This window comes from Rattus rattus, chromosome 5 (assembly GCF_011064425.1).
Source record: "Rattus rattus isolate New Zealand chromosome 5, Rrattus_CSIRO_v1, whole genome shotgun sequence".
Classification (NCBI taxonomy): Eukaryota; Metazoa; Chordata; class Mammalia; order Rodentia; family Muridae; genus Rattus; species Rattus rattus.
Genome location: NC_046158.1, coordinates 116,317,013 through 116,342,871, shown reverse-complemented (window position 1 = coordinate 116,342,871; position 25,859 = coordinate 116,317,013). Strand labels below are relative to the sequence as shown.

At 41.6% G+C, this 25,859-nt stretch overlaps 1 protein-coding gene across 2 annotated transcripts in view; it reads right to left on the bottom strand.

Annotated features, from left to right (window-relative positions):
• Nucleotides 1-25,525, bottom strand: part of Snap25 (synaptosome associated protein 25) — a 72,731-nt gene extending 47,206 nt beyond the window's left edge. The window contains exon 1 of one of the 2 annotated variants that reach the window (XM_032904292.1): nucleotides 25,373-25,525. The gene's annotated coding sequence lies outside the window, so the exon portion shown is untranslated. The remainder of the gene's footprint in view (nucleotides 1-25,372) is intronic. The other variant, XM_032904291.1, reaches the window with a different exon arrangement.
• Between the last annotated feature and the right edge of the window lie 334 nt (nucleotides 25,526-25,859).

The window sequence follows — 25,859 nt, the reverse complement described above, 5'->3', positions numbered from 1 at the left end:
CACTGTGCCCTTGTTAGTTCCCCCCACCTCCCTTCCCAAATTGATAGCCCTTAGAGATGTCTGGAAACAGGGAATCTCATTTGAGAAAACAATCCTATCATATTGGCCCATAGGGAAGCCTGTGAGGTACTGTCTTGATCAATGACTGATGTTGGAGGGCCCAGGCCACTGGGGACCATGACATCCCAAAGAGGTAATTCTGAGCTATATAAGAAAGCTGGTCGAGCAAGTCACGAGGACTAAGCCAGTAAGCTTGCTGCCCTCTGCTTCAGTTCCTGCCTCTCCTGGTTCCTGCCTTGAGTTCTGCCCTGACTTCCCTTCATAATGAACTGGGAAGTGCAAGGTGAAATAAACTCTCGCTTCCCCACGTTGCTTTGGATCACAGTGTTTATCATGGCAAGAGAAAGTGGGATAGGACAATTAGGAAAATAATCTGTGGAAATGACTCTTGCCTGGAATGAGGGATTCTCCATCCCTCTTTGTATCCATGCAGTGAGAAGGTGAATGAATAGCTACTTTAATGGATCACAAGGTAGACTCTATGTAAAAAAAAAGTCTTTGCCAGGGGATCTCTAGATCAGCTAACCAGTAAATGATCTTGCTAACTAACTTTATCGTGAGTTGAGATGAACTCAGTCCAAACTGCTGACATTCACAACAAAGAGCTAAATAAACGAATCTCTTTTGACTTCACTAAGTTTTGGGGGGGGGGGTCATTTCTTACACAGCATAAGCTAACTGACATACTGACAATAACTCAGGATGCTATGATGCCATTGTCTTCTTTCCCTAGCCTGCCCTTCATACTAAGGCGGCTCATTTCTTTTCATTCTCTTACATTAGGAATTTTTCAGATAGTGCACCTATCACTCTGAGTGAGCAGCAGGCAGTAAGTGGAGCAGAAATAAAGCAAGCGATGTCAGAAATGGATGGTGCTGCCTTTGGATCTTTAATAAAAGAAAATAGGCCAAGGGGAACAAAGGAAGCTTGACTTAATCTAAATTTTTCATATGGCATCTGAGAAACAACTTGTGATTCTATTCTTAGCCTGTTCCTTTACTGAAAGGGAAATTTATTTTCAGTTAGTACCTATCATGGTCTGTGAGGGAAAGCCGAAGTTGGGGTTTAAGACAGAAGGGAGTCGGTGAAACTGGATTTTTTTCATCATATTTCATTTCACACCCCTTCCCCCCAACACACAAATGCTGTTGAACTAGACCAGATGTCACCACCAAAAGGAACTGAGGATTGTTGATGGATTGTCTTTACCACTCTGATGATGGCCATCAGTTAGTGAGAGATCTGGGATGCTGGGCAGAAAGGGCATCCCTGCAGCTCTCCCAACACCCAAGGGGATTCTTGCCTCTTCATGAGCAGTTCCCTACTTTTCTAACATTGGGGTCATCTGGGTCTTAATTATAGGCAAGAGGCCATCCTGTGAGCCCTGAGGAAGCCAAGTTAACAGTGGGGCATTTGCTTCATATCAATTAACTAAGAAGGACCGTATCATCACTCTCAATTATATATACAAAGAAGATGAGGCACCAGATATTGCATAACTTCCCCTTAGGTCACGGTCCAGAACATGTGCCCTCAACTCTATGTTAACCTGGGACCAAATGCCAGAATAGGGTTTGAGACATAGTAGATATTTGACAAATAGTAGGACTGACTGAATATCGTGAGCTGTAGCCACAGTGAAGTCCCCAGGGGTTGGTAATTGTGCCTATAGAATCAATATTAGTGATGAGGTCTTGATTTGTTCTCCCGCTATCCCTTTCTCACCACTTAGAAGCACATGATTAGCTCACCTAGTCCTTTTGGATTTCGAGGGGTCACAAAATGAAAAAGTAGCCATTTAGTAGGAAGTCTAAGAGAGTCATCTGGAAGGTGAGATTCCTCAGCAAGGAGCTTGCTGACTCACTCAGGTTGTGGACGCATTATTCATGAAGGCAAGGGCACTGATGAAGAACCCATGCATGGCATATGGCAAGTGCCTTCCTCACCTGTGACTGTCAGAACCACATGCCACTTGCTACTTCTTCTTTGTCAACATATCCTGGGCTCAGATACCCAGCCTACACTTGAGGGTAAAGAAAAACATACAAGTGCAGCTTCTCTGCATTTATTTTATACCTTGCTTCTTATCTTATCATACCCTCTCCTACATATGTGGATAGCCATTGTCTCAGTTCCTTTTCTACAGTTGTGACAAAACAGCATGACAAAGACAACGTATAAAAGAAAGCATTTAATTAGGCATATGCTTCCAAAAATTGGAGTCCATGATGGTGGAACAAAGGCATAGCAACACAAATAGCTGAGAGCTCACATCTTGATCCATAAGCAGGAGGCATGTGTTTTTTGAAACCTCAAGGCCTGACTCCACAACATAACTAACAGAGCTTCAGCAAGGCCACACCTCCTAATCCTTCCCAAACAGTTTCAGCAACTCAGGACTAAGTATTCAAACTTATGAGTATGTGGGAACCATTCTTACTGAAACCACCTCAGGTGTCCACATAGCATCCATACTTGCTATTCTACATTTCTCTAAACCAGGAAAATCCAATTTGAGATTCTGCCTTTGAAATGTGGCAGTTCAGAAATAGCTTACAGTTAGCTGTCCACAGCGAAATCATTAGAATTCCAAGTTTACCTACCAACCTTCAGAGTGGATTCCTCTTATTAAGGAGTAGAATGAATTTTAATGGACTTCTGTAGATATTGCCAGTGCTATCAGACGCTAGGTTAGGTTGAAGGACACAGAGCTTTGAAGTGACAAGCTCTTGCAAAGACAGGCTTATAATTTTAACCAGAAATAAATTAACATACATTTATTCCATTCCTATTCTATAAGCAGGAAGATGATTTCATCCTTTGAAACCAGTCTTACTATGTAGCCTATGTTGTTTGCATATATGTGATCTTCCTACCTTACCTCCTAAGGCTGAGATTATAGGCCACATAAGTGTATATGAGTCACACACCTTGCAAAGAGGTGAGTTTATGAGAGAATAATGTGGAAGGATGGGGAAAAAATAAAACTTATGATTTTCTACTTACATGTTTTTTTCTAGGTTCCAAATATGGATGTGGTGGCAAGTAAACAAGCCATAAGACCTGCTCATAAGTCTGCGTAGTTACTAATTCATTTCTAATGTGCAACGAACAGCAAGTGGTTCTGTGGGAACTGCCGGAGTGTGTGAAAGCTGACTTTGATAGTTTCACACCATGACACCTAATGAGTTCAGTGCACTGGAGAATAGAGGGATAGCCAGCGTGAGGACATAAACAGAACACTGAGAACCCTGAGACTCAAGTGAACATTTATTTCACTACGCACAATCCATGGCTCATCTAAGTTCTCAGAATCAGCAACTTTTTCTGCATTGCCAGTAACCATCACTATATCCTGAACTAAAAATGAATAAGGATAGATTGGTCTTCCTAATGTGAAAGACAAGGCATGAAGATGTAGACGGAGGGATTACTGGATAATTTGTTGGTGCTAATTATATGGGGTGCTGGAGATTGAACACAGGCCCTGTACATACTAGACAAAGAATGTGTGTGTGTGTGTGTGTGTGTGTGTGTGTGTGTGTGTGTGTGTGTGTGAATGAGGGAGACAGAGAGAAAGATTTGGCAACCATTCTCATTAACAAGTAATGACTCATTACATGACTCCATGTGGATTTGACCACATGTACCTGACATGTTATGACAAACAGGACACTTCATCTCTGCTACAGTTAGCCTAAGAACACATATTTCCATCAAATAAGGCAGTTTATTCTTATTCTATTTTATGAAAGGGCAAAGCCAGATTGGAGAGCATTGTACAAAAGAGGCGACGTGGTAGTTTGAATGAATACTGTTCCCCATGGGCTCATACAACTGAACATACTGGGTGCTGTTTGGGGATGTTATAGAACCTTCAGGAGGTGCTGGGGGGGAAGTATATTATTGGAAGTAGGCTTTGAGGGTTTATAATCCCACTCCACTTCCCGCTTGCTCTCTCTGCTTCTTGTGTATACATAAAGATGTTATCGGCCAGCTTTCTGCTCCTGCCACCATGCCTTCTCAGCCATTATGTGCTCTCTCTCGCTCCCCGCCCCCAAAATCAAAACTAGACTTTCTTCTGCATTTCGTTGTGGCGTTTTATCACAGAAACAGAAAAGTAGCTAGTACACTTGACAAATGCTTTCCTGTTAAGGAAATGCATGTTAAGGGCATGAACGCCAAAGGAAGACTGAGACACCTGAGGTAAGAAAAGAGAGGGGACACACGACAGCTAAATCCACAGTAGAAGTCTGGAAGTCTTGGAATAGGAAGAGGCCATTACTAGAAAACCTGAGGAAATCCAAGTAACTGTACGGTGCGTTCTGCCTGTAACAGACCTTTATGCTAATGCATTTGCTTTTAGAAATTTTGCTTACTAGCTAAATGGACCAACATTGATTTCCTGATTATAATAAATTATAGTGCTGTAACATGTTAACATGGGAAATTAGGTGAGAGTCAGACCATCTTTACCACTTTCAGGTAAATCTAAAATTATGCTAAACAAAATCTATAGTTTAAACCCACTCTAGAAATTATAATTTAATTGGTTTAGATACCCTAAACCAGGCTTGGGCTCTGGGATTGTTTTTTTAATGGATATGGGACTAGAGAGATGGCTCAGTGGTTAAGAGTACACACTGCTCTCAAGGAGGACTCAAGTTCAGCTTTCAGCACCCACGCTGGGTGGCTCACAACTGCCTGCAACTCCAGCTACAAGAGATTCCTTTTGGACTTCACAGACACTGTATTTATATGCACCCTTTACATACACACTCTTAAAAACTTAAAAACTTAAAAAAGATTACTGAATATTCTGATATGTAGGCAAATTTCCAAAAGCATGGATATACATTGGAAGGAGCTACACAGCTGTGGGACATAACGGACATCATCAGGATCTTGTGAATAGCAGGCAGGTGCTCTCTAACACTGAGCTATGTCCCCAGTCTATCACGCCTTGCTAATGGGCTGCATTTATTGTTGTATTTGTTTGCAGAAATAGATACCTAATTCTCATGGCCTTCTACATTGCATAAATGGATATTCAGATATAACCTTTGGGGATGAGAATTGGGTGAATGGAACACCTATAACCTGAGTTCATAGTGGCAATTGACTATTTACAGGAAATTTGAATATAATTTATGGGCAATGAAATGTTTCTCCTGTTCTAGGCCTCCTGTGCTAACTTACTTAGTTAGACATTTAGGCCTTATGTGTCCTCATATTTTCTTAGTCCACACAGCCCCTGTCCTCTCTCAGGACAAGTTATAACCATTATAAGAAATGGTGCAGGTATCTTAACCATATTCCTGTTAATCTTTCCTGGCAGGTGTGTCTGTTTCTCAAATGCTGCATTGATGTATTTCAGGGTTCCCGTTTGGGATTCTACTGAGCCCTGCCTGTGGCTGACAAGAAGATCCTCCCCTGAAGATGCCTGAGAGTTCGTGTAATCCTCTAAAGACTGACTAATATAAGCCTACATAAGCTACCTCCCCAGCCTCAAAGCTGGGCTAGATGCAATCTTTACTCCAGAGCTCCCTGGGGAGCAGGCGCAGAGTAGTCTCTACCTGCTACCATACCCATGCTTGACTCTTCCCAGCTCCATCCCGTATCCCTCATATTCCTGTGAGTTTTGCTTGAATTCACTTGCACACAAACTCTGCCACTCCTAGAAGGCAGACTCAGCCTCCATTCTTTACTGGGTGTGATGGAGAAGGGATAGGTAGGGTTCTCTAGTGGCATTACCTGATGATATTTTCCCTCTGGCCAGTCCTGCCTAGCAGGAAGCTCTCAGTAAGTCTTGCCACCCTCTTCTCTGTGCCTGGTTCCTCACCCATAGGCTCAACTCTGAAACTGCAGTTGCCTCCTAGTAGGTTCGTTTTCATTATCACTACACTTCATGTAAAAAAGAAAATGTATCAGACCAAGTTAATTCCCTTTTTAAAATTCTTAGACCTTGTGGAGTCTTTCATCCAAAGCAAAAGTCCTCACCAGGGTCTCAAAACCTGGCTTGTCTGTTTCTTTCCTAACAATTCTTCCCATGCCCCTCCAACAGCATTTGTGGACTGACACTCCTCCAAGGTTGAGCAGGCTTGGGTCTGCCTGTGACTGCAAATCAATGGTCAGAAATCCTCCCAGTCATCTCTGGTCTCTGGTCTCTTCACTGTCCCTGTCCCTATCTGGTAGTTTCCTTGCCCTTTCCCCCAGGCCCATCGATTTGATGGCTATCTCTTTCTTTAAAATGGTACTGCAAAAGGAGACCTTGCCTGTTGTGATCACATGTTTGCCCATTGCCTGCTGAAGCACTTGGCATGCATGACTGCTGGACAAATGTATGGCCAAAAAGAGGCAGCGGAGGATTCCAGTACTGTGGGTTCCAAAGCTCACCGTGAGGGTGGGGATGTACAGTGTTGAACCTGACAAGGCTCAGGGGTTACTTTCACGTCTGTAAATGACAGAACCTTAGTTCCAACTGCACCTGCTTTGCTAGCCTACCCTATTGATGTCTGTCACAATGATAGGACAAACCTGGGTTGCCTTGAGGTACGAACTGCAGCATTGTTGAGTAGAAAGACAAATGAGTAACCTGGTAGTCCAACACTGGGTCTCTGTTGAGCAGGGGAAACATCCAGGAAACATCCCTAGGCCTCAGACGTGACCCTCTTGAAAGCTCAGCAAGGTCGATGGGCATTCCTGTTTTTCCAGCCACCGCATCACCGCTTCACGGAGGAGCTTCTCTAGCTCACTGCCAGGGTCCCCCGTACCCCCACTGCGATTGCTGGCTCCAATGAACACTGAAGCCACTCACATCACTCCCTGGGTTACTAATAGAAAACACAGAAAAAGTACCGCTCCAGAGACCCCCTGCCTGCCCTTCTAGGGCTCAGTAGGCCTCACTGGCACTGGGATCATGATTGCAGATTGAGCAATCAAAGTCAGAAAAATAGCTGCAGGCCCCAAGTCTGGCAGTCAGGTGGAGCTGGCCTGCAAACATCAAAATCACACAGTTGAGAAGGCCTGCAGCTGAAAAGGCTTTGGGAGGTCTCTCACTGTGTATGAGCACTGGGGTTGAACGAACTGTCTCAGAACTAGCTGCAGAGGACCACTGAAGGAGAGAAAAAGGGACGTCTGATAAATTCCCCGTGGTGCCTTGGAACCTCTGTCTCTAAATGAAAATCTGAGTTTCCACTGCACTTGGCCAGAATGAATATGGGAGTGTCTGTATGCTTAGTACACTTGGCTTAGGGTCTTGCAACATCTGAAAATTGCCATTTCCTTTAAAAGTGATTCTCCAACTCTTATACCAGTATCTGCAGCCACCAAGTTAAGTCCAGTGTGTACTTTCAAACACTGTCTAATGCTAGGCTTGGAGGCATTTGCTTGTATAACGAGGGGGCTGCAGCGGGCTGCCTGAGCTTACCAGTTTGAGGACTGCTTGGGCAATATAGCAAGACTCCATCTAGAATGAAAGAAAGAACGAAATATATGTATGTATGTATGTATGTATGTATGTATGTATGTATGTATGTATGTATATGTATATGTATATATAGAGAGAGGGGGGGGAGAAAGGAAAGGGAAGGAAAGGAAGAAAGACAGAAGGAAAGAAAGAAAGAAAGAACTCTCAAATGTCATTTATGTGTTTGCAACTTTCACATATGGTCATTAGTGGTGTTCTTGGCTACATGTATCACTGGGTTCACGTCCATTCTAATAGAACTGGAAAATTGTTAACTCCTGGTGATGACTCCGTAATAATATGAGTACTCTAATATTACACTGGTGATGTTTGCGACAGCACTGATGGAAACAAAGCTATTGGCCTGCCAGCAATATATTTCTGCATATATTTCTGTATAGTAATGCTAATTGATAACATAATAAATGACCAGGCCATGCTATTATTATGCACTGTAGTATACTTTATATCATTGTTTTACAGTATGCTACCATTTGTGAAGAATACTTGTGAAAACAATATTCTGGGGCCTGGGAATGACCCAGTGGTAGAGTACTTATCTGACATCCATGAGGTCTTGTGGGTCAATTCCTAACACCATACAAAACAACCAACATGTAACAATAACAGTTCCTGTTACCCCCAGAAGTTGTCTAATCCATTTCATGTATCTCAAGTCTCTTGGTTACATGGAGAATCCATTTAGAGAGGCTGACCTTCCATCTAAGTGAGCAAGCCGGGCTAGGCAAGGTTGGACTTTGGCTGAAATCTGTAGGAGACTAGAATCCCCACCCAGCTTGGGATGGACTTACAATGGCTGGTGCTGGAACTTGAAGGTGGCCCCTGTAAGGGATCTCAGCTCTACCATTTTTAAAGCTGAGGGACATAGCACTGGGACATAGCACTGCATCTCGGTGCATAGGTACCGAGTAAGTGACACACACTAGGAGCCTAGCTGACTGTGTGGTAAGTAAATGAATGGCTGAGATGCCAATATCTCCAAGCTGGAGATAGCTTCTGGGATACTTGGGATATCTGGCCATTACCATTTCAAAATTGTAACAGCTTGGTGACAGTCACTGATTTCCCTCATCATACACCATTTCTGTGCATTCTGAGAGCCTTTTTTTGCTATTTGCCCCTTGCAAATGCTACAAGCTTTAAGGTTTCTCAGTTTCAGGGGGAGCCTGCTTTCTCACAAGGGTGGGTACACACTGCACCCAAGGGAACAGCCCTTACCTATGCATGGTACTCTCACTTTCCTGCCTCACCACCCCCTCCCAACACACACACACTAATTTTGCACATATTGGTTACTCTCTTGAAGAGGAGGCTCCAGCTAGAATGGGTCTCATCAGATGTCCCCCTGCTCATCAATGACTCGTGCCCAGTTTCTTTCAAATTCTTCTCTAATTCTTTCCTTACTTGCCAGCACTTTCTAAGACCACTGCCCCGATAATCTTCAAGTAGGCTCTGCTTCTGGATGGACCCAGGGTGATGCTGTATTTCAACTAAATATTGGAGAAGACTCTCTGTTTTGACTCTGGGCTGGTACAGGATCTGAAAAAGTAGACAGGGCATCTACCCAGGGTTTGATCTTCAGTGGTCTACAATCTGATGTCAGAGCTGAATCTAAAATTTGTGCAGCTGTATATCAGATCACATTGGAATATGCCTGGCTAGGCAGCCTTGGGAGCCAGCTGCTACTCTATGGACTGACTGAGGTGAGGACTTCCAGGCAGTTGCCCAGCATGTTTTCATGAAGTAGCAGCAGCAGCAGCACAGTTGAAAAGTCTTCAGGGTTTTTCGTGGTGTCTCTTCCCTCCAGTTCCCTTTGCTGGTGTTTGAAGGAAAGAGGACTGGCTGATAATTGTTTCTAACATTATGGGTAGTTCTTATAATTAGAGGAGAAAGCAGGGCTTTCTTGCTTGAATGAGAAATGTCTGAGGAGGCAAAGAAAAAGCCTTCATATAAAGTTGCCTTTACCAAGGCAGGTCTAAGAAGAATTTCACCAGGTAAACAAAATACTAAGATGTTTGTATTTATTTTTCTGGTCCAAAAACTCATCCTTAATGTTGTGAGGAAAAACATCTTCCTTTTTTTCCCTGAATTTACATGGTATTCGCATCTGTGGTGGTTCTGATTCTTTGGAAAGATTGGGTTCATGTTCCAGGTGTCCTTTTGGTTCAAAGGCATTCAATTCTTGTACTTAGGGTTTGAATTGGAAAGACACTGGATAGCCTGTGGTGGTAGCATAGGGATGAGCTGTGTCTAAGTTTCCAGATTTATGTAACGGAGTAGAAGAAGAATAGCCTCAGGATAGACAGGAAAAGCTCCATGCCTAGCTGGTGGCCCATATAAAACCTTCTCTAACTCATGCTTCCAAAATTGATGCATACCATTACATACATATATATGTGTTGTATGAAAATTGCCTTTGATCATCTTCCTTCTCATAATTCCTCCTTTCACATGGACTCTATGCTTAGCTATGTGACTTCTTTGTCCATATGGCCTAGTCAGACAATAAATTTTTTTATTGGTAGTGCCTCTCTATTCCCTGACTACTCTCTCCAATTGTTTTCAAGAACTTTACAAGACCCACTGTGTCCACATGCAACATTAGGACTAGCCTTTTGCATGGGAGACAAATAGCTCTGGCACCAATGATGGCCCCCTAGCTAAGAGCTAGCAACTCCCACACACATGGAAGTGAACCCATGCTTTAGCCACTCAAGCCTTGAAGAACCAAATGTTTAATGAACTTGCTCAATAAGAGATGGTTGAGGTTTCAAGTCACTATGTATTGGGATGTTCGTTCTACAAGATAATATTTGTTCAGGGTCTCCAATATCATGAATGCCTAGATAATATGTGACCTTCTTCTTTTCCTATACAGCTGACTTCCTCCCCCCCTTTCCACATAGAGAACATGGAATGATTTGTCAAAAATCACCTCAGATGGCTTCGTATCATTTTACATTTGGTTCAGAATCTTTGTCTTACATTCTCATTAGTACTTTAAACCTATGGCAATTATTAGGCTTGCCACAAACTATTTGGTGCTATAATTTCAGAGAGATTGCATATTGCTATTTCACCAATTTGTCTTAAAGAGTATTTTGATAGTTATACGTCAATATAATTGATTTTGCATGTAACCTTGTGTGTTTTGCTTTATGTATTAAAACATGTAACTCTGAAAAGAAACCCAGAGACCTCACCACAAGGCCAGTGGAAAAGAACAAAAAGCTAAGGCCTTTGCAATTCTTTTCAGAGAAAAATACATTGGGTTGTTTGTTGCAGGTTACTTTCTCAACCTTGTTGCTCAAAATAGTGACGTAACATATGGAAACATTCACAAGAAAAAAGATTTTATAAATATACATATGTAAATATTTTATAAAGAAATAAGTAATATATTATATATTTTATAAATACATATATATTTTAATAAAACTATATACATATATACATACACACATACACATATACACATACACACACATATGTATGTATTTGGAATATATATGTGTTCCAAAAATTCTAGTCATTCCTGATTTGGTAACATTATAAAAGCAAAAAGAATTTCATAATTTTGGTAAGCAAAGAAAGCCAGTTTAAGTTTGTACCTTCACAAATGAGAAGATACTAAGGCTGTGTGTACTAGAAAGAATAGAAGATGAATGGTATTATTAAAGAGGAAATATACCACTTCCAGATACTCAGATTAAAGAATTTGCAAATCTATCACTGATCAAATAAGTTTGTATTTATTTAAAGGTGATGAATCAACACTTTCTACTTATGTAGTGGACATCTGGTCAACCACTATCCTCAAAAGAGTCCCAGAATTGAGTATTTTTTTCAGGGCAATCAAGTTTCTTATGCCCCAGTTGTTATACTTGCAATATGGTTATGTTATCTCTATCATCTTTCTTGACAGAGCTTACATGAAGTTAAAAAATTAGATCATAGTAGGAAAACAAGCTCATAAAAAGAAGCAACTATCATTAAAGGAATGCAGGTTAAGCCTGTGCAATTGTTCATTAAGTGAACCAATAAATTTACATCTGCTTATAGCAGATGTAGTTCACTTGCATCAGTAGCCTACCAAATCCAAAAAAAGTATGTCAGCAGTGATTTATAAAAGGACCTTATCAATCTCACTATGCAGCTAGCTCTGCTCTACTGGGTCAGAGATTTTAGTAGATTGGAAGAATGTAGCACATGAAAGGCCTACTCATGTGCATTTCAAACCTTAATTGCTTAAAGTGAAAATGACTGATTTCCACTTTAATGATACATAAAATCTTCATTCAGAAAACCAAAGTCAAGACTAATGTTAAGTTAAAAAAAGAGAAAGGAAAGAAAGGAGGGGAGGAAGGAAGGAAGGAAGGAAGGAAAGAAGGAAGGAAGGAAAGAAGGAAGGAAGGAAGGAAAGGAGGGAGGGAGGAGTGAAGGAATAAATAAATAAATAAATAAATAAATAAATAAAAGACTAGACATCAGAAGAAAGAGATTAAAACACATAAACTGAGGACATAAACTTGAACTTCAGCTTGTGGGTACAGTGGTACCATGTGGCAGTCTAAGAGCACATTTAGACGTTTCTCTCTTTTATGGTCTGTGTACCTTTCTTTGTTCCATCATCCAATTAGATGCTAATTCTTGATGTTTATTATCCCACTGGGCCAGCGATGACTCAACTTTACCTTGGTCCCCTTTGGTGACTGAGAAACAAGTTCTAATTAGTAGACACAGAGATAGGAGGCTATCACCCCCTCCTTGTGGTTAAGGAAAACTTGACATAGCTAAAACTATGGTTGGTTGGGGAACACACTTGCATCTTTTCCCACTGGGCCATTCCTGACACTCATATACATTAAAGGCTATAGAAATCTTAGGCTTAACAGAAAATCTGACTCCTAGTTTAGTCTTCAATGCAATGCTTTTAGGTTTGGTATTAATCTGAGTCCTTCAACCTGCAGAAGCTATATTTGTCCCAACTCATCAGCCAGTGTATATGGGCCCATAATTCAGCCATGGTAAGAAGCAAAATGAGATTGGGGAAAAAGAAAACTGGAACCAGGGGCCAGATTATCTCTCTCCACTGCCACAGTAGGCCATACAGATTTTATAGTTATTTTTTTTTCTCTGAACCTGTAGCAATAGGTAACTTTGGTCTTGGAATTAGGAGACAAAATGAGAAGAAAGTGGGAAAACGCATCTCTATTGTTCAGATCACAGTCTGTTTGGGCTCAAGGGTGGCCACTGATACAATCAGCTGCTGAATGGACTGTCTCATCACTGAACCTAGAGATAATTTGGGCTTCATTTGAGTGCTAAGTGGAACCTCTCAGACAATCCTGTCTTCACCCTTTCTAAACCATCATTCTACCTTGTGGTCCTACCAGTCTAACCCTTGACCTGTATTATTGTGTTCCAGGACTGTCAAGACGGAAAACCTGGAAGAGATGAGGCAAAGTGGCCTGAGCCTAGAGCCAGCCCTGAAGTGTGAGGCAGTAATAGTGGCTGTAGGTCTTGTCACGTGGTGAATAGTTACATCTGGGCCATGGGTATGATTTCTTACTTTCTAAAAATATAGTTTACAAGTTTATTCCAGATCCTCAAATCTATGATTCTAAACAAGAAGAGATAGAAAAGAAGACAAATATGGGATAGGGGGACCGTTTTTCTCAAGTGTCATTGGTTTTCTGACCGAGGGTAGAAAATAGGAATGTGTAGAAGCTAAGTGGGAGCTGGCCATTTATTGTGGAGGCCAGAGGAGAAGTGACAGGCAGACATTGCTTTAGCCTTCAGGCCTGGAGCATCTTTGCCCTCTTGTATCTTTCAAAGGCTGCAAATAAGACTTCATGTGGAAAAAGGGACTGCCAAGATTCTAAATTTTGACCAGCTTTAAGGAAAGAATTCTGGAATGCTAGATTGAGCCATTATTAGCTTCCTTATCATCAAATTCATTCTGTGCCACAACAGGATCTTTAGCAGTGAGTCAGAAGTATCAGGAGCAGGAAGAATAGTTTTCTCCTTAATAAGGGCTCATTAATTCTCTCACAAAATAGGACTCTGTGCTCCTTGGCATGACTAGCACTGAGGAGGTGGCTTTCAACAGTTCCTTGCCCCACTCACCATCATCATGGTGCTCTGTGAGATAGGAAATAGGCAGTGGGCATCACAACAGTCTCTCGCTTGGCTTGATGTCTAAGATGTGCACGTCCATAGTCAAGTTGAATGTTCTGAAAACTATAAGCTCACTGAGGAAGGTTTCGCTCCTCAGAAAGGTAAGACCTAAGTTTTCTAGTTACCCTGTCTGACTGCACATATTTCCGCAGTCCTCTGTTCTCACAGGTCCCAATACTAGAAAGGGCAAAGAAGTCTGGTAGTCTGATTTTGGCTATACCCATGAGCTCACCACAAAATTGGCTTTAAGAAAATGCTATGTGTTTTTATCATTAACTGTTATGTATGTGTAAGCTTGCTCATGGGTAGAAAGGTAGCAATTAATACCTTAAGATCTTTAGAAATAGGTTGACCAACACTGTCCTATGTAAGTGCTGAAAATATTATCTACTACTCAGTGTGTTGCTATAGAGATTAAATACAAAACTAGCTACAATAGATAGAACTCTAATAATTATCACATGTGAAGATAATAGGGGACTTCCAAAAATTTCCCAGTAGGGTCTTTTGCCATGTAGATCTACATTTCCAAGAATTCTTCCTAAAGTAGACTTGGGACTCACCATTGCATATGATATCTCGGGCAACCTTCTCTGTGTTTGATAGAAAAGTTTGATGTGAACAAAATTTTGGGGTATTTTGCACTTCATAAAACTTCATTTTTACATTTTATGTTTATTAGCTTATAGAGGATGCTAAATGTTTTAAGTGCAAGCCGTAATCGATACCAAGTTTGATTAAAGAAAGACTCGGCATTTGCATTTCTTTCCTTGTATATTGTACACATGTATAAAGAAACCACACATGTCAATCTGATAAGAAAACGAACTCCACCCCACATACGACCATCTTGTTGTTGTAGCAGCAGCAGCAGCAGCAGCAGCAGCAGCAAGAGAAACCTCTGAGCACAAGGCTGGAAACAAACAGCATCAACAGATGTGGTTTTGGTGATGGTTCATTGAACAGCTCGCAGCACATTTCTTTTGCACAGTAAAAAATATTTTTCATATTTCCTTTGTTTCCCTCAAGGGTCCTTGAAATCCAATGCATAAAGCAAGAGGGGGTTAGTGTTTACTTAAGTGAACACTGGGTCTCTTTGGGTATCTAAACATAATTCTAAGGATCATGAGGCCATTCCCAAAGCAGAGATGCTATCAAAGGCATTTTAAAATCCTTCCCCAAATAGAAGAAAATCAAATACTCCTGAAACATCTTCCCAATTTATCACATATGCTGTTAAAGTGAAAAAGTAACGCGATACCACGAGCCATTGATTCTCTAAAAAGAAAACACAATAGAGAAGAAAAGAAGCATATAGTCTTCAAATAACCTACAATCAAGAAGTCTAGAAGTACACCTGGGCAAACATTGGCTAATGGAGTTCAGGGACCTGCCTTTCTCATTCATAGGATGGGAGGTAGCAGCAACAGTTCCTGGCATTCATAGTAACCAACTCTTTTTCTTTACATCTCTGAACACCAGGATTGGTTCAGTTCAAGTGAGTTGTTCAAGGTTGTACAGCTAATATATTTGGGGTGATCTGCAGCCTCTGTCTCTCTCTCCAGTGCTCAGTGAACTCTTCCGAACATTTAGTTGTCTCTGGTCACTCATACCATCATATGCACCCGACTTAGCTTGGAGGACTATGCTCTTGGAGGTTTGCTGACTCCCTAGCAGCATGCAGTCCATTAGAGCAGTGGTTCTCAACCTGTGGGTTGCAACCCCTTTGGAGGGGTTGTCAAACAACCCTTTCACAGAGAGATATCCTGAATATCAGATATTTACATCGTAATTCATAACAGTAGCGAAACTATAGTTATGAGGTAGCAAGGATATAATTTTATGGTTGGGGATGTTATCACAATATGAGGAACTGCATTAAAGGGTGGCAGCATTAGGAAGGTTGAGAACCACTCTGTTAGAAGGTCTCAGTGGATTAAGTGTAAATGTGGAAAGCTTGTGGGTAGAAAGAAAACATGTGGACTTATAGTTAAACAAGAGCTCCAGTTAGTGTTTCCAAGGAAATTATGTGAAATGGCCTAAGCCAAAAGTGAGTGTACTATCTAGCCTGCATTTAGTTCATTATTTGTTACTTTCTTTGTAGCCATTCGACTGCGTATATATTCTGCAGAAAGCGGATGCAGAATTACTGTCTACTAGTTTTTTAAATTTACTTTATGAGAAAAGAAGGACAAAAAGACATAAAAATTTTCTCATTCAGTGGGTGATGTACTTTGGTTTCTCTAAGATAAACGAGGCTGATTTGCTTTGCCTCTTTTTCCTCTTCTAAAACAGAGAAGTAAAACGGGCATTTTTGCAGAAAGCCAAATCAACATGGACAGCAGGTATACATTATGCTGATCCTAATACAGTAGTGAGTGCTTCTGAGGACAAGGGCTGGCCAAAGGCATAAATCAATGCCACAATCTATGTATGGGTAAGGATTAAAAATATCATTTGATACTAATGAACAATAGAAACGTTTATATGTATGCACAGTGCATGCTAAACACCTTGGCTTCCTATGTGAAAATGACTTAAATTACTCTTCATTAATGGCCGTTAATCTCTGAATACAGTTCTGCTTTTAGCATTACTTTTCTTGAGAATTCTTTATGCTTCATTAGCATTTTAACCCCTAGCTCGTAGACGATAAAACATGTTAGTAGAATAATAAATTGTTTACCATAGTTTGTCAGCTAGTTGAGGTAAGTCAAAGCACCTCTTTCAGACATAATTTTATCTCAACATTTAGGGTGAATCTGCTTGCAGGGCTACCAAAAAATTACTGTATTTTCCAGGTTGAAATATCTGATTGACACAAGGCAGAACTAGTTACAGGGGTGGAATTCATTTCTCTGCAAAGAAGTGGTGATATCCCCAGTCACTTGCTCTCCAAATCTACCTGGTGCAGGGAGGGTACTAAGAAATCAAGAGCTGTCATCTTTGATCTCTGGGGTTTCTCTATTCTACTAAGGAAGAAAAATGTGTAGCTAGGTAATTATAAAGCTACGTTATAAACCTTCGAGGGAGGTGGAAGTCGTAAACTGATAAACAGAAGGAAAATTCTAAAAGTAGGGGCTGGGGAACTAACCTATATCCTACTTTATTCTGAATCTCTGACTAATGGCCCACAATGGGGAGTTTTCAGGGGATGAAAGTGCAAAAATACTGCATTTTCTCTCCTGGTCACCTTGGTTTTGCATGCTCCATGAATTTCAGATTGAAGAGTAGGTTTTCTGGCCTAGAAGGTACCAAGATTCTTGACATTTCAGTCTTTCCCCTTGGTAAGAAGTGGTTTACACAGGCAGGTATCCCTACGAAGGTGAATGCTGAAGTACAAAACTATAATAAAGGGATATATATTGTCTTGTGGTTACCATGTAAATGAAGACGAATTTACCCAAAGGCATATCTTAGTTATTTATTTAGTCTAAGTGACTAAGTATGTTTCTTAATATACTCATTTTTGATAAAGTGGCCTTGCTGTAGGTAGATACTGACCAGTACAGGAAGCCTTAGGTCAATTGCATATGTCGAATTTTTTTTAATGTGTGTGCATATGCCTGGACATGCATGGGTGTTCATGCATTTGGGTGCTTATATGTTTCGAGGCCAGAAGATAGCCCTAGAAGCCAGGGACTCAAGTATAACATCTGCTTCATTTCAGGCAGGGTTTCTTGATGGCATAGGGCTCCTCATTAGGATGGTCTAGCTGGTCAGTCCTTTTGTCTCTGTCTTCCCAGCACTGAGACCACAGGCATGGGCGACCATGCCTTGTTTTTCCATGTGGGTTCTGGAGATTAAATTTAGGTCCTTCAGCTTGCAAGACAAACAACTTTATTCGCTGCACCAACCTTATAACCTCCATGTTCTCTCCTAAGTTAGGTTAAAAGAAAGAGATCCTATTTAAAACATGTCTCCTAAAGTACTTCTGTCTGGATAGGGTATGCTCAACATGTCATACTGAGAGCAGAAACATTTATTTTATTAACAACTGTGTCTGCAGAACCAATGTAGTGTTTTTTGGGTAAATAGTAGCTTGTTCAAAAAAAAGTTTGATTAATGAAGGAATGAATGAATGAATGAATGTGTTACAGTAACTGCTGATGTTGTTTGAGGAGTTCATGGACAGTCAAGTTAGAAAATCCCATTACGTTTAACAATTTCTCAAACATAAATCAGGAATACGATTTTGATTTCTTGTAAAAATCCTCTCATGAATTTATAAGAGACTTCTCATTAAAATAAAAGACAGCATTCGACAGGACTACCTCATATGAAAATAGTTTACTGATGTCCTTCCCAGCAGCTTTCTGGCATTTATTTCCCTCTACTTTCCATTTACCAATTTAAAAAAAAAGTCACAGTGTGTTTTATCTATGGCTGGCCATCAGGCCAACGTCTACTAACTGCAGGGGAATTTAAGAAACTCTCTGTTTTACATTTCCCAGTCAGTATTTGGTGAAGGAAAAATATAAACAAAGGATGTCAACAGCTTGGCCCCAGACTCCTAATGGAAAGAGAAGCCAGTCTAGTTTGCCTGTCTCAAAGCTCATCTGAGAGCAGTCTCTAAAACAAAAACAAAAATGAGGCAGGCGTGCAGGGCTGCACTCTGGCCTCCGGGGGGCACCCGAGAGAGACTTTCGTTTCCACCCATGCAGCCCAGTACAGCGCAGAAACCACTGATTCAAGCCTGCAGGTATGGGATGTCATCTTCTAAGTGCAAAAATCTAGAACCAGTGTCATCTGAATGAAAGAAATGAAGGGGAAGCCGAGACCAGCCACTCGGTTTGTAGAACTTGTCACTTTGGGAAAAATTCGCCTTGCCCTTGATGTCTAAAATGATGACCCACCACCGGGGGAAGCCAAGGAGTGAGTCAGCAGATCTTACAGATCCATCTATCGTGGAATTATCAGGCCAAAACAACAGCAAAAGGATCAGAGTTATCTATCTTTTTTAACAAGAAGCTATAAAGTTAGCAGAGCAGTCATTTAGCATTAACCCCAAATAGGTATCAAAACTCACTTTTTCTAGACTGACTGAAAAGGGGACATGGCTCTTTAAAACAGGATTTCCCCCCTCTTTCTTTTGGGAATAAAGACTTGTTCGTAACAACTGCTTAACTACTGTAAAGGTTAATGTTTGTGAGTCAGCAAAAATCCAATCAGTAAACCATCAGTGATATCTTTTCTTGACATGTAACAGTTTACCTGGATGGAAAAATGCTGGAATCTGAGGGTCAAATATAAAGACAAGGAGTCTTTCCTGAAATATGTGGTCTCTCCTCTCTCCTCCCCTCCCCTTCCCATCTCTGTCTCTGTCTCTGTCTCTGTCTCTCTCTCTGTCTCTCTCTCTCTGTCTCTCTGTCTGTCTCTGTCTGTCTCTGTCTCTCTGTCTGTCTCTGTCTCTGTGTCTCTCTGTCTCTGTCTCTCTCTCTGTCTCTCTCTCTGTCTCTCTCTCTGTCTCTGTCTCTCTCTGTCTCTCTCTCTCTCTCTCTTTCTCTCTCTCTCTCTCTCTCTGTAATGGAGATGAAACCCAGAGCCTCACATATAGTAAGTAAGTACTCAGCCACTGAGCTGTACCCTCAACCCTCATCAATTTTGACATTGGTTACAGTATCACGTGATTCAGGTTATATAGAAATCTTATTTTTTAAATACTTAGCAGCTCAGAGATTGTACAGAGGCATCCCTTCTCTCTTCTAAGTGGCAGATGGAAAGCAGAAGTTAGAAAATAACAGCCAACAAACTGCTTTATGTAAGACATAGGAGATGAGAAAACCAGAATCTTGAAGTGAAAATTCAAAACTAATTTATTTTTTCAAGAAATTTAAAATGTTTGTGAAAGCTGCAGGATAGTATCTACTAGATAACCATGAATCTGAGTAAGGAGGGCTGACACTCAAAGCAGTGAGGATGGAGAACAGCTTTGAGGTAAAAGGCAGGACTTCTTGTCTGACCAGAAAGACAATGTCAAATAATTTGGGGCTGGGGGAGTACAAAAAAGAACTAATAAAGGGATATGATAGTGGGGACACATGAATCCTAAGGTCTATGACTGCGAGTTCGCAGCCCAAGCATTGCTGAGACAATGGGAGCTGAAAGGCTTTCTTGCGAGGCCCCACACACGTAGCTGGGGCATTTCAGCTGCGTCAGAGGCAGCTATACTGACCAACACCATCTGCGGATGAGGAGACCAAGTTTTACAGTGCCCCAGTGGGTTATTAGAAGACTGATTCTGAAACAGGAAATTATAAACACTTGCTTCAGGAGAGCTGTGGGGCTCCTGGCTGCCACCCAGCATCCTCACGGGCATGTCTGTGAGGAAAATAAAAAAAAAAAATCGTGTGCAGAGGCCTGCAGTATAGTTTAGGGAATGAGTGCTTGCTTAGCGTGCTTAATTCTCTGGGTTCAATCCTGTCTTCTGTCTGTCTATTCATCCATCCATCCACCCACCCATCCGTCTGTCCACCCATCCATCCGTCTGTCCACCCATCCAGCCGTCTGTCCACCCACCATCCGTCCATCATCCATCCATCCATCCATCTATCCATCCATCCATCCATCCACCTATCATCTATCTACCAATCATGCATATTCACTGTTACTCATTTGACCAACAAGAAGAGCAATGATACAAGAAGCAATGGGGTACATTCAGCTAACGGCCTGGTCTCTGGAGTCAGACTGACTACAGTTATTCCTGTTCTGCTCTCTGATACCTCGTTTAGCTTCTCTTGGCTCTATTGCAGCCACTTCGCCTGTAAAACTGAAATGAGAAGAGACACTTAGGTACAAAGTCATCACCAACACTTGGTGAACTAGCAGCAGACGTGGCTCAGGTCACCCCCCTCCCCCAAAGTACTTCAGATGAGTCCCTGCCTTAGGCATCTCTGGCCTTTAACAGCAAATCCATGGTTTACTAAATTCTATTGCATTGTATCAGACACATCACTGTAGTTTACATAGCTCATTTAAAATCAGCATCCACTTGAGCTTTTTCCCAGGGAGAAGCATGGCGAGCGATCCTGGTGAAGACAATAGTGTAAAAACCACAGATATTGTTATAGCAAAAATAGCAATTCTGACGTCTTTTTTCCTTTCATAGGACTAATCTCTTTGAAACAGTTTCTCCACTCACCGTGTCTTGCTTCCTTGACACTGTGATTCATTTCTTCCTTTTCTCTTACCTGAGAAAGGTCCTCTGGACCCAGCTTGACAACCCCCTACTATAGTTTCAGTGACATACCCTGCCCCCGATTTCCCATGGGCTGTGAGCTAGGAGGTCAGAACATCACCACATCACATTTCTCATGCCACTGTTTTGGTAAATAACAAAAGGGGGGAAGTCACACTGTGTGTCAGTCAAAAGGGAGGTAACAAAACCTATGCTTGTAACTGCCATTTCTCCCTCTGCAGTGATGGCGCTGTTGGCTATTTTGGTTTAGTATTTCTGCCAGTATTTGGAGTTTTGACGTTCTATTATGGGAGTGGCAACTACAAGGTTAAAAGGAGAAAGTGTGTAGTTTAAGACTTCAGCTCTGGGATGTGGGGAACCAGGAAGAATCAGCCTGATTAGTTGGAAAAGAAATGGTTTCAGTTATCCACCTCTGCTCACCCCAGCTTTATAAAATGTTACCATTCTACCCCCACTCCCCACCTCCCCATTTTTAGGCACTGGTTTTATTTGTCATGCAGCATGAAACACATTGTAAAAAACTGACCTCTTCCTGCCCCAATTCAGTGCATTTGCCAATGTGGACTCTTCAGAGGGAGAGACAGTTCTACACTATGTTTATTATTCAAAGGTGCATTCTAGGACCTCTGATAATCCGGTTCCTGACCTGCTTTTAAATTTCCCTAGCATGGGATCATCTCAAATAGTTTGTTCTAGTTAAATATGAAGCATCAAGACTATAATTCACTTATGGGTCCGGACTATATGTCCATGTAGGTATGCATATCCTGGAGAATGGTGGCGAATGATGTTAAAACGCAGTGTTATTTTTAATGAATCACCCTTGATGATAGTGACGTGTTTCTCCCTAATACCGGGGATTAAACTACTCTGTTAATTTCTGGGTGTTAGCCAGAACCTCGTTGCATTGTTAGTTATATTAGTTTCGGCTCAGAAATCAACTTTAGAGTATAATATCTAATTCTAAGATCATCATTCAAAGCCTTCCATAGGGGGTTCTAATTCTATTCTAGAAAACTCTAAGCAAGCTTTCAGCTATCTCCAATGGGTGGACATTTGCAGGATTCACTGAAGAGAGAGAGCTCGGCTTACATAACTTGAAGTTGTTTACTCAGCAGGCCGTTCTAATTTCTTCTCAGCCTTCTCAAGACCTATGTCTGTTTGAAACCCTACCCTCACTACCGCTTACCTTTACTCTCAGATGAATTACTTACACTTTCATAATTTTTCCCGATGTTTTACTGCTTTTTCATTTTGGAGTTCTGTGACAAATTTTATTACTCACTATTTCTATTAAGATTACTAGATGCTAAACTTACTGAGGTCAAAAACCCATATAACCATGTAATTGTATATTCCCTGTGGGGTTGATTTATGTATCTGGTGCTTTCTGACTGATCAATATCTTCCTATTAGGTTGGTGCCTGCTGGCAAGGGATGACATTGCAGAATGTATCCAGTGCTGAGGCCAAACCCATAATTTTTCCTGCTTTTCTGGTGCTGTAAAGCAATCTCATAACGTGAGAAGCATTGTTTCTTGATAGTGCATCATTTAAAAAAATCAGGATTTTCTTTTGTTTCCTCCTTCAATCTCTTGATTACATTATTTTTATTTCTACAGTGGTCAAAGGCAACAGTTCTCCTGAAGGCCAGCTGTGATGCAGTTGCTAGGTGTCATTGGAGAAGAAATCAATTGTTCAGCTGATAACCTTTACTATGGGGTTAACTCCAGAGTTTAGGAATATCATCTAACAAATTAAGGGGCAGCTTGCCTTGGAGATGTGGGTGTTTTATAAAGTAAAAGTTAAATTATCAATTCTTGGGAGAGTGTACCACGAAGAGATTGTAGAAACTGTAAATTATTTTGTGCTGGGAATGCCAAATGTGGAACTCAACAATAAACAAACAAGCAGGTCTCATCCCAGTGTCTGCAGGATTGTTTCCTGAATTCTCCCAATGCCTCTCTGTTCCCACCTCCTTCACCATATTGTCCTGGATTTTCAAAATTCAAACTTAAAATGAAGAAAAAAATCTTGCTATTTTTCCCGTTGAAGATTTTCTATGACATAAATGTTAAATCTATGTTCCAGGTACGTTTCCTTTTATTTTCTCAGCTAGCTGGCCTATATTTAGCTGTATAATTATTCATATTGCCTCTTTCTCCCACACTGCACCCTTGGCCAGCTTCACTGCAGTGCTGTACCCCTTTCCTTTGCCTTCCACTCTCCAGTAAACACAGCAGTAATTACTAACATTCAAGCACATAATTCAAGCAGTTAGGCTTTGCATTTGACGCAACTGCGCAGAACTGTCTGGATGTGCACTATCATGGTAAAGGATTTAAATAGACTCCTCCCCATATTTCTCCCCCACCTCCCATCAATGAAACATAGTTGTTTATTATATATGAAGATTTCCGAGTTATAAACTCCCATGCAGCAGCTACAAAAATCTGGAATAAATGTCCACTGGAAGCAATTTCCATCTACACACAATAATATACTGGCATATACAAACATAGAAACACATGATTTTCAGAAAAAGGTAAAAGAACCCATGAATAAATAGCTGGAGATAAAATAATTCTTTTTAATAGACAGGGAATTTTAGTACCTTTGGAAGACAGATGATTGGAGTTATAACTTAAGTAAACACAATTCCAGACCTTTTGGGGGTCTTTAAAGGGGTTCATGCTAACATTTCTTTAATGCAGTATATACATCCTTACACGTGAAGCTGTTATTCTCATTTAACAACTGCTGAAAGCATATCATCTTTTTTAGTCTTGATACATTCGTGACAATTATGGGAATCTAAATCGAACAGATATGTATTATCCTGACAGTTTTTGCTCATGCAGAGTCTCCAAGCCTCGGAGAAGAAAATACTTATCATGACCTCAGCAAAATCCTTCAGTGCCATAATAGAAATTACAGTGAATCTTGGGGTCAGTTCCTGCTGCAGCCTATGCGTAACCCTGAAGGACATCTCTAAGTTCTCCCAAGGATGTCAAAATCTACAGCAATAAAACTGCCACAACCAGTGCTGCTATGAAATTCACTAACTCCAAAACCATGGCTAGAGAGATTGAAATTTCTTCGGGGCTGTATATGCTTGTTTCTACCTAGTTTTCAGGATAAAGGGAGAGCGACCAAGGGATTTATTTCCTAAAATTAGTTCTTCTTAGTTCAGATAACCCATATTCTTAATAAAAAAAACCCATAGGGATGCAATTGTCCTATGACTAGGATAGTACTCACATTATCATATAAGCCCACTTGAGCCCACCTAATATCAACATATCTACCCCGTGTTAAAAACAAAAAATTACAGTGTTCGTGTCATAATGGAGGCTAAGTGACCGTTTTTAAAAGTATGCTTTCTTTTTCTGTTTTTCTATTTGTTTGTTTGTTTTGTTTTGTTGCTTTTTTTTTTTCTAAACCAAGGCACAGGGAGAAATACAGAAGGCTTCTACAAGTAGTCTGTTATTTCTTGAAGCTACGTGGGAGGTGAGGAAGAGAGCAGGCAATTGTCTGTAAATAAATCCCCGATGACAGGATTTATTCTTCTGCCTTTCTTTTAATCTATCACGCCAGCTCTATTAAGACTTTCTCTAAGATCTGGATCTCAGAGAGAAAATTTGGCCTCCAGCCCTAGCCAGGCAGCTCTGCAGCAGGTAATGCGGCGCTGCAGCCGGATCGCTGTCCGCGGTGCTGAAAGGTCAGGGAGCCGACACGGGCGCCGAGCACTCCTGTCCAGGGTGCTGAGCTCCCTCCATCGCACCCCAACAGCCTAGCTCACCGCGCTAACCCCCTAGAGCTTTCCCACTCTGCAGCCCCTTCCCGCCTGCAGCTGACTTGGGGCAGGCGGCATAAATCAAGTCTGTGGGACGTGGAGGCTGCTGCCGTTGCGGCAGCTCAGCTTGCCCAGGGCGGGAACTACCCCCCTTCTCCTTTCGCCTCCCCAGCGCCCACACCCTGCCTTCTCATCTCCCTTGGGTAGCAGTGCCCTAAACACTACAGTCATAATCATAGGGTTGGAACGAACGACAAGATCATGTTTTGCTTTTAATTTCTAGTCTACAGGAGAAAAACCACAAGCCTAATAACCTAAACATATCTCAAAACTGCATCGCAAGATGGAAGAGGGTCCCACGGCTGCTTCAAAAGAGTAAGTTATTATTCTATACACATCCTCGCTATTTCTTCCCACCACTCCATCTGCAGTGTCCCCGTTCACTCCTTCTCCCAACAGCTCACCTGAAAAATACTTTTATGTGGCCCCAGGCAAGAATCTAGGCAGACGAGCACACAGGGAATACCGCACCCTAAGTGCACCAATACTTGTATTTACCCAGGCTCACTTGGGCTGCCAGCTGCAGTCCCTTCTGTGTATGCAGCCATGCAGGGCCAGAGCCAGGATCGGAGGAGGGGGCTCTTTACCTTGTCTTCTTCAGAGGATGCTGTCCGCTGATCCCTGCAGGTAGCAAGAGTGGAGGAGCCGCCGGGTAGGGAGGGAAGGAAAGACAGCTCCAGACCTCCCCGAGGTTTCGTCTTCAATGCAACGTGAGCTCTGCCCTCATCAAAGATGGCCGTTCCTTTGACGTCAGCAGCTTTTAATAGCCGGCTCCTCGAGGGGCGGGGAGGAAGTGTGATGGGGGAGGGCGGAGGGAGGAAGGTGGCTGGGGGCGGTAGGGGAGGAGCCGGGAGGTGCGGAGCGCTTGACTCAGCTCCCCGAGCGCTTTGCAGCAACCCTTTTTATTTCAATCTTTTATAAACATCCAAATGGAGCGATTCTTTTGACTCCATTTTAGCACTGTCTTGGGAAACACACATTTCTTGCGACTGTTTTCCTGATGGCCTATGCCTTTCCTTGTGTGTGCATGCATATGTGAATATATGTATGTATATAGGTGTGTTTGGAATGTAT